Below are 10,493 nucleotides of genomic sequence, written 5' to 3'. Positions count from 1 at the left end.
TGCATGCATATAAGTCCTTCGGTTGATCTCTTAACCCCCACCCCCCAAACCCTCCGCAGGCTTCCCGTTGTAGTTTGACAGTCTGTTCAATGCTGCTCTGCCTCTGCATCTACCCCTGTTCATCAGTCTATACTGGTCCCCATTATCTGTTTCAACCTCACCGGGGCCATCCCAACCTCACTGGGGCCGTTTCGTCCTCACCAGGGCCGTCTTGACCTCACCGGGGCCGTCCTGACCTCACTGGGGCCATCCCTACCTCACTGGGCTGTTTCAACCTCACCGGGGCCGTCCCGACCTCACCGGGGCCATCTCGACCTTGCTGGTGCTGTACATCGCCAGGGTCGTTTCGGCCTCACCGGGGCTGTCCCAACCTCACCAGGGCTGTTTCAACCTCACCGGGGCTGTCCCGACCTCACCGGGGCCGTCTGGGCCTCACCGGGGCTGTTTCAACCTCACCAGGGCCATTCCGACTTCACTGGGGCCATTTCAGCCTCACAGGGGCCGTCCCAGCCTCACCGGGGCCATCCCGACCTCACCAGGGCTGTTTCAACCTCACCGGGGCTGTCGCAACCTCACCGGGGCCGTTTCAACCTCACCGGGGCCGTCCCGACCTCACCGGGGCTGTCCTGACCTCACTACAATTTCTTAATTTTTATCTGTCTGTCTCTCTATTCGTCATCTATGTATTATCTATTTATCAACTTTAAGTGGTATTCAAATAGATATTCAAATATACATAGAGTTGTAAAGCCTTTTTTCACTTAAAATATATTGTAAACATTTCCTGTATCTCTAGTTTTCTATCCTAAGGCTCTACCACAATTACATAAATTTGAGCAAGTGAACATGTTGTAAATAGATGTACTGTCAAAAAAAAATTTTGAGCAAATGTAAGGGGATGGAACATACAGGGGAGGAACTGAAGTAATGTAGGAGGAAAAACATTCCTTCCACTTTGGCAGGAAGAAAGGATATGTGCAGATGTTTTATATAAATATGATTGTGTTTTTCATGAGGCAAGAAGTATGTACCACTGGCAAACAGATCTTCCTTTGGTGACTTGAAGGAAGAAAGTAGTTTGGTATAGCCACTATGGAAAACAATATGGAGGTTCCTCAAAAAATTAAAGATATACCTAACATATGATCTAGCAATCCCACCTCTGAGTATATATGCAAAGGAAATGAAATATGATATCAAGAGATATCTGCCCTCCCATGTTTATTGCAGCATTATTCACAACAGCCAAGATATGGGAACAACCTAAGTGCCCACCAGCGGATGAATGGATAAAGAAGATATGGTATACATATACAATGCAATATTATTCAGCCATTTTTAATAACATGAATGGACCTTGAGCACATTAAGCTAAGTAAAATAAGTCAGACAAAGACAAGCACTGTATATATCACTTATATGTGAAATCTCAAAAAGCCAAACTTAGAAAAACAAAAAGAGGTGGTTCTGGGGTGTGGGGATAGGACAGATGTTGTTTAAGGGTACACATTTACAATGAATAAAAAAAGCCCTCAAGATCTAATGTACAGTATAGTGAATATAGACAACAATATTGCATTATAATCATCAAAGTTGCTAAGAGACTAGACATTAATTATTCCAACTGCTATAAAGAAACGATGATTATGTAACTTGATAGTACTAATTATTGTTACAATGGCAAGCATATTGCAATATATAAATGTATCAAACTAACATGTTATACACCTTAAATTTATATGTCAAGTATATTTTAATAATGATTTAAAAAAGCAGAAAGTAGTCAAATCTCCTTTGAGGTTAAGTTCAAAGGACAAATGGCAACAGCTTGAATGGAATTTAGTGAATAAACCTAACCCAGAGTTTGGGAGTCATCTATTTTTTTAAAAGTGTGTCCTACTGAAACCTGGAAATTAAACTGGATTTAAAGAAAGCACTTACTTAGGTCGGTTATAGTGAGTGAAACATCTAATGGTATCTAGGAATTTCATCATGTATAGCATTTTAATAAATTCCTATTTTAAAATAATGTTTTCTAATTTTAATGAATTTGTGTTAAAGTCTTACTGAGTGGGAGCCCTGACCAGGTAGCTCACTTGGTGAGAGCATCATCCCCAGACCCCAAGGTTGCAGGTTCAATCCCTGGTCAGGGCATATATAGGAGTCAACCGATCCTATATAATAAAAAGCTAATATGCAAATCGACCGCACGGCGGAATGACTGGTCGCTATGATGCTCACTGACCACCAGGGGGCAGATGCAGCAGCGGTGGTGGGAGCTGCCCCCTGGTGGTCAGTCTGTTCTCACAGGGCACTGACCACCAGAAGCTGGGCTCATGGCTTGTGAGTGCAGTGTCAGTGGCAGGAACCTCTCCCGCCACCTCCGTGGCAGCGTTAAGGACCCCTTGGGGGATGTTTGCCTGCTGGCTTAGGCGAACATCCCCCGAGGGGTCCCAGACTGTGAGAAGGCACAGGCCAGGCTGAGGGATCCCCTCCCTCCCCAGTGCACAAATGTCACGCACCAGGCCTCTACTGAATGCATACGTGAGCGGAACAACAAATTGATGTTTCTCCTTTTCTCTCTTTCCCCCTTCTCTCTCTCTTCCTTTCTAAAATAAATCAATTAAAAGATTTAAAAAGAAGTCTTACTGAGTAGGAAAGCATGCTACACATTTATACCCAGATAAGTACTTGTATGAGAAATACCAGTTCTCTTTCCTGCTTCTTACTCCATCCTAGCTCTGTGCTCTAAGTACACCGTCATTTGTGGATTGCTTTGTCCATTACTAGTAAATGTTGGTGCTTAGGCGGTAGAACCTTCCCTGTTAATAAGGAATTTGAAAAGTTGCTCCAGTTGCTACTTAATGGAGTTTTGAAATCCTGAACACTTCGGCTGTGCTGTTCCTGGCTGTCAGCCCTGCTGTCAGGCCCCTTAATGACTTCTGGGAAGTTGGTAGGAAGATTGCTTGGCCTCCTTTTGCCCAGGACTATAGGGCTCATGTTTCCCCTTCCCCCTTCCCCAGAGGGGAAACTCACCTGAACACCCGCCAGCCAGCTTTCGGTGTCATTCTTGCAAGCAGCCATTTCCTGGCGATTGACCCTTGATCTATCTCTTCCACTTAGTAAACTTTTTCACCAACTTTCCTGATTCTGTCTGACCTTCCAGCATCCCCACTGCAAACCCCTGAAGGTGTTCCTCTTATCTGATACTAGATCAGACACTCTGCTCCCTACCCTTCCATTAGCTGCCCCATTACTGCCCTGTCTTCAGATCTCTTCTGCCACTCCCCAAACGCTCCCGGACATTTTGCTAAATGCATCAAGAGACTGTGCCTAAACTGCTGACAAATACCCATTAGAAAACATCCCCTAATGGGATTATTTAGAAACAAAAGTACAAAGAAGAGCAAAAACAGGAGACAGATCAGTGAAGCATCCCCCAACAAGTGGAAGCCACTGTCCCCCAACAAGTGGAAGCCACGGGGTTACTATGTCACTACCTTCAGTTTTTAACCAGGGACCCCATTCAGAATTACTGGGAACAGTGCAGTGACCTGTGGAACACATGTTCCTGAGTTGCATCAGAGAGGAAGATTAACATGTTTACATTTATGTAAAATTCAGTTCTATTCAAGTTAATGTTTAAATGACAAAGAAAAATTTCCAGCTGAGTGAGGAAAATCTACAACTATAATATGTACTCACCTTCAGTTTCTATAACAGCCTGTATTCTAGGTGGAGGCTTTCTATAGATAATATCTGCATTACTTGTTTATTTAACTTTAAAACAGAGATTAGTTCTCAAGTGTAAACAGGGGATAAGCATTCACGTGGTTAAAGATCTGAACAATATAATCCCCTAATGCCATTAGGTTTGTCAAATGTTATAATAAAAAATCAAAATCAGCCGAAACCGGTTTGGCTCAGTGGATGGAGTGTCGGCCTGCGGACTGGGGGGTCCCAGGTTCGATTCCGGTCAAGGGCATGTACCTGGGTTGCGGGCACATCCCCAGTGGGAGGTGTGCAGGAGGCAGCTGATCAATGTTTCTCTCTCATCGATGTTTCTAACTCTCTATCTCTCTCCCTTCCTCTCTGTAAAAAATCAATAAAATATATTTAAAAAAAAAAATCAAAATCAACCAACAGATATTGACACAAAAGATAGAACCAGTTTATATATACATGCTAGTCTCTCTATATATGTTAGTCCTTAACTAAATGAACTTGTGTATTACCTAACAAAAGGTTTATTTTTGACATGCAGAACTGTAGAAAGTAACATGATAAATCATTATATTAACATATAATTAATTTAAAATGATATAGTGTGTAGTAGGTACTTGGGATAAATCAATAAGTAAAATATATGGTTCTTGCCCTCAAGGAATTTACAATGAGAAATTTACAGTATAAGAAGACTTAAACTGAAGAACAAAAATGTTGGAAATGCTGGGAAGTCAACTTACCAAGATGAGGGCTCATCCAGGGTAGTTAGGGGAGAAGAAATGATGGTGGGGCATGGGAGGGAGTAGTCAGCAAAAGCCTTTAGGTTGACAGAGAGGTGAGTGATGGACATAATCCCATGTGAGCAGTAAATGATGGTAGATAAGCAGGCAAAGGCAGATTAGTATGTATTCATCTAAGAGTCACAAGACCCAGGGGTTTCTATTGAGGCAAGAATAGGAATTTTGAAAGAGCTCAAAGATCAAGTTGCAAGACCCAAAGAAAGGGCCCAGCCTTTCTGTGGCATTCTCTACTATCCAGAAAAAGGTTACATTTCTAATAATGTCACCACTTCATTAAGTTCTATAACCAACTAGGTGCTAGAAGTCAACTATGTCTGATAAGAAATATTCCATCAGAATTTTACAATGATTATATTGATGCTGTCATTTTGGAGTAAAAAAACAAGTGCAAATTTTACTTAGCCATTGTCTGTACCATCTTTAGTGGGAATAAGAAATGAACAACAACAGAAAAGGCAAAGGCACATGTTAGCCATCAGTATATGTGCTCTGTGTTTCTGAGTGGATCTCTTGTGGGGAATGAATACGGGAAGGGTAGCAAAATCTGCTTAGATGTTCTTGGGTGAGGAATAATTGCTATCTCCCACTCCTTGCTTACTGTGTGCACATTCCCAGATGGAGCTGGGAATTTGACCTTAACTCATTTTTGTCCTGTTCCTCAAGATTGAGGAGAGGAGGTTAAAACTGTGCACCCTGATTCTATTTTAATACAAGGCAACTTTCTTCCTGTCTCTTTTCTCTTTCTTTTAGTGTCAGCGCTAGGGAGGAGTCGCCCGTATATGTATACCTTGTCATTTTCTTCACACTCCTTGTGCTTATCAGATTAAATCTGACCTCTTAAATTGGCAAGATAAGTATGTATCTCCAAGGTTCTGGGAGGGGATGACAACAAAAGGAAGGAAATTTAGATAGTTGCTAATCTCAGCATAGCAATGGCATTCCTCAACTCCACTGATCACATTCTATTGGTCAGAACTGGTTATGCAACCCCACCTATGTGCAAGGAGGCTTGGGAATGATGTCCTTGGCTAAAGTGAAGTGCCCGGCTTCTTTCTCTCATGTTTTGTGATTGTCCTGTGTAATCTCTCAAAATGCCGGTAGATTGGGGGCTGAATTTGTCCTCACACAGATTTCATGTAGTACTGGCCAGGACAGCACTTAAATCTTTCTCAGTTATCAATATTTAAAAGTTGGGAGATTTTTACCTTTAAAAAGTCAGATTGTCTGTCAATGCTAGGCCTATATATCTGATGGTAAGAGCTGGCAGGAGCTGGATTCTGCCTGCTTTCCAGTTCACCTCGCCCCCCTTTAACAATCCCAATTAGTCCCTCAGCCAGGCTCACTGCTTTGGAATACCTGCGTGGGCTCCGTGGGCATTTGAGTTTGTGACTCTGGAGCAGAAACCCAAATTATGGCCTGTCTTGGCTGGGGTGAAGGAAAGCTTATTGTTTTGCCACACGTATTGTTGCTCTGTAACAAAGTACCACAAACTAGGTAAGTTAGAAGAGCTAGAAGTCTCAAATTCGGGTATTGGCAGGGCTGGTCTCTCCTGAGGGTAGATGGCCATCTTCATGTCCCATGGCATTCTCTGTGTGTGTGTCTCTGTGCCCAAACTGTCCCCTTTTATAAGGACATCAGTCATTGAGTTAGGGCCTCTCTTGATAAGCTGACTTTAACTTGATTACCTCTGTAAAGACCTGATGTCCAAATAAAATCAGATTCAGAGAAATTGGATTTCAACATATGAATTTTGAGGGCACACAAGATTTAACCCATATTTACTTGGTTTCACATGCATTTCACAATTAAATAAAGATAGGAAAATAATCAAATGTTGTTCAAGTAGAAAACTTGACATTGTTTTGGAAAGAAACCTGGGCATAGCTTACAGGAGAGTTGAGATGCAATATTCAAATGAATTTGCTTTCTTTGCAAAGATTAACATGTTCTTGGTTTTCACTGTGCAGTTGACATGGTCTGTACTGAGGCCCAGAGGGAGTTCTCCATCCTGTGGGGAATGGCTTTTTCATATGAGAAGGGGCAATGCAGAGGATGGTGGGTTCCTTGACAAACGAAAGGAGCACTTAGCACTAGAGTTCTGCTCAATCTTGCATGAACTTTTCTTCTCTCGCAGGCAGAACAATAAGCTTCCTTTCATGGACTCGTCCACCCACATTCTCTGTCCCCAAAGCAGTTGTGAAGCTACGCACATATTCATGGTGAAGAATAGTAGCAATCATCTCAGGTAGAAACTATAGTTTACCTTTAACCCTGCTGTTTGGCTTCTGTACCTATTTGCTTTGTTTAACAATAGACAGGTTATTTTGATTTTCTGAATTATATAAATCATCCCATTCGATTAAATACCCTATTGATTATGTGAATATCGCATGGGTTGTGGTTATACTAGTCTTAGAAAGCACATTTTCCCTTACCTGGGAAGGACAGCACAATTATCCCAAGGTCAGAGGGCTCCAGTTAACATGTCCCTGTTGACTCAGTGTTCCGGAGACCCAAAACAAAAACTGTAATTGAGATAACATGTTTAAGTCTGACCAGGTTCCTCATTCCAGACCCGAGGGCTCTAGATAATGTGTTCCTGGCAACTCTGTGAGCCAGAGACCCAAAAAAATAATTAACATGCTGCTTCTGCTTCTGTCAACTGGCTTTTTTGCAAACTAGGTTCCTCATTCCAAACATTGAGATGTAATCAATACCTTTGTGATCTTTGCCTATATAAGTCTGGTTTTGCCACCATCTTATCACTATGAGATTTGGGAAAGCAAAATGGCCCCCCATAGTCCCAGATTGCAATAAATGTGACTCTTTAATTCGACTTCTTGAGGCATCCTTTTGTAATTCGCGGGGTACATTACAACAATGGAGCCACCCAGTCTGCCAGAAACGGGTATCGCCCCAGAGCAAGCTAGAAAACGTCTGAGTTCACGTTGTGCTAAATTTAACTCTTTACTGAGGTTTAAATGGAAGTGTTCTAGCTGTCATTCACATTTTTCTTTTCAACTTCTCTCACCAAAGACTTTGCTGACATCTCTGAGGGGTCGTGGGGACCTTTCTGGTGGGGACACTTGCCAAGGACAGCCAGGACAGGCCCTGGTGTTTTGAATGAAAGAGCTCCCAGCAGCCAGGGCACAAGGGCATGAAGCAAGACACACCCTTTCTCTCTCGCACCCCTTTACTAATTATATTCCTGGGCAAGGGGAAAAGGCAGTTCAGAAACACCAATTCTCAAGACTCTGTGTATGTACACTTGGGGGTTCAAAGCACCAAAACCAGATGGCCTGATTTAGATACAAAGGGCTAACGACTTGTTATTAAAAGTGGGAAATAAGGCCCCGTTTTTGAGCCTTCATGATGGCAGTAGCCAGTTTACTTCCTTTTTTTCTATATGCTGGTGATTTGACTAACTTCACCAACCCGATCAGTTGTTTAGAGACACATAAACACAGACCCACATAAAACACTATTTTTAAATTTTACATAAAGTCAAATCAGAGGGTTATGAAGATAAACAACCCTGATGAAAAAATTGGCAAAACATTCTGCTTGCTTAGAAAGACCAAAATTGAAAATGTTTGGAGTTACTGAGACAATTCAACAGCACTCGCTGCCAGGGCAGGGAAATGACTCATTTCCTCCCTGATGGCGCAAGGAGCTGACACCTTCTTTCGTGAGCACTGCTTGAGAAAGAGTCTGGACGCCTTCGCTGGCTGCTGAGGTGCTGAGCAGCTGAATATAACTGTAGAATTCTGCAAATCAGCACAGATGAGATACTTCATGACTTTGTCTTCTTAGGAACAAGGACAGGAAATAATCCATCATCTCTTTTCCTGAGTGGAGTTTTCCTTGAAAAGCATGTGGCTACATCCTCCTTTAATGAAGCCCTGGCTGCCTGGGGCTTCCCGGTCTTTCTGTCCTTCTGGGATCACCTTTTCCTTTAAGATCCAAGCACTGTGGCCCAAGCCCATCACAATTGGCACAGTCCAGAGCCCCCCTAGTAAACCCTCCTGGCTGCTTCTGCTTCTACCCCCACTATTCTCTGCTTCTATAGTGCCTCCTGGTTGTCTGTCCCCTACATCACTCTTGGTATTCCAAGTTGCCCTACTTCAATATTTCAAATATAAGACTATCAGCGGCCCTGGTGAGGTCGAGACGGCCCCGGTGAGATTGAGATGGCCCTGGTGAGGTTGAAACAGCCCCGGTGAGGTAGGGATAGCCCCGGTGAGGTGGGGATGACCCCAGTGAGGTCGGGACAGCCCCGGTGAGGTCAAGACGGCCCCGGTGAGGTTGGGACGGCTCCAGTGAGGTTGGGAGAGATAATGGGGACCAGTATAGACTGATGAACAGGGGTAGATACAGAGGCAGAGCAGCATTGAACAGACTGTCAAACTACAGTGGGAAGCCTGGGGAGGGTTTGGGGGGAGGTTAAGAGATCAACCGAAGGACTTATATGTGAAAGGACAGAACAGGACTGATAGCTGTGTCCTTAACCCCTCTTCCAAGAAAAAACCGCAGAATGTATCAGTTACTCAGCCTGCCCTTATCTCGGCCAATGGGAAAGTGGGGGAAACTAGCCCAGGGCCAAGAGTATGCTAGCCACCCCCCTGTCTTTGTGTAACCAGACCCTAGCTGCACCCTGCCCTTGCGTCACTAGCCCCTGGCCCTCACTCAACCAACTGGAATCGGCCAAATCAGTGGTCAGAGTGTGCCCCCACCCCCCGACCCCAAGCCCTATAAATTCTTTGTTCTCTTGGAACTCGGGGCCCTCTCGCACCCTATCGCTGCATCGGTAGGGGAGGCAGAGGGACCAAGTCCTGGGCTTGAATAAAAGACTCTATGCTTTTGCATTGGACTTGGCTTCCTAGTGGTCTGTCTTGGGGGATTTTTAAATCTGGGCATAACAATATGCATGCATATAAGAATAACCAATGGACACAAGACACTAGGGCAGCTGTGGGCAAACTACGGCCCGTGGGCCGGATCCGGCCTGTTTGAAATGAATAAAACTAAAAAAAAAAAAAAGACCGTACCCTTTTATGTAATGATGTTTACTTTGAATTTATATTAGTTCACACAAACACTCCATCCATGCTTTTGTTCCGGCCCTCTGGTCCAGTTTAAGAACCCATTGTGGCCCTCGAGTCAAAAAGTTTGCCCACCCCTGCACTAGGGGGTAGGGGAGGCCGGGGGAATGTCAAGGGGTGGGGGTGGGGGGGGGGAGGAGACATATGTAATACTCTTTGTAATACTTCAAGAAAGAAAAATTATTAAAAAAAAAAGACTATCAGACTTCTGCTGAAGGCTGGGAGAAGCAGAGGGTAATTACAGCTCAGGATAGTAAACATTCCTCTCCTAAAATTCCCCAGCTACCTTCACTGCATAAAATCTCTTCTTTAAAGACAAAACAAAACCTTTCTAGAGATTTTTAGAGAAAGAAAAAGGGAGGGGGACAGAGAGAGAAGCATTGATGAGAAAGAACTATTGTACCCTGACTGGGAATTGAACTGCTCAACCAACTGAACCACACCAGTCAGGACTAAACTCTCTTCTCATACCAGTTTATCTCAGGCCTCTGCATGCCACCAGGCCCTTCTCTCTCCTAGACTACCCTGCACTCCCCTCCTTCAGCTGCCACTAAGGTGCCAACAGTCAATCCTTTTGATATCCTATATAATAAAAGGGTAATAGGAAAATTGACCCTAACGGTGGAATGACCAGAACAACCACTCAACCAGTTACTATGAGGCACACTGACCACCTCTCGGTCCCTTTTCCCAGCCAGCAGGCTTCAACCACTCGATGGTGAACAGGGAACCAGAGGTGGATGGCGGCGGGGGGCAGGGCTGGCTGTGGGCAGCTGGGGAAGATGGTCCTGATCACAGGCCAGGCCTAGGGATGGTGCCCATGCATGAATTTTGTGCGCCAGGCCTCTAGTAGTGTCTATAAAAG

Source organism: Myotis myotis, unplaced genomic scaffold, assembly GCF_014108235.1.
Source record: "Myotis myotis isolate mMyoMyo1 unplaced genomic scaffold, mMyoMyo1.p scaffold_m19_p_5, whole genome shotgun sequence".
In the NCBI taxonomy this organism is placed as follows: Eukaryota; Metazoa; Chordata; class Mammalia; order Chiroptera; family Vespertilionidae; genus Myotis; species Myotis myotis.
The sequence above is the reverse complement of the archived record's forward strand: the minus strand, read 5'-3'. Positions refer to the sequence as shown.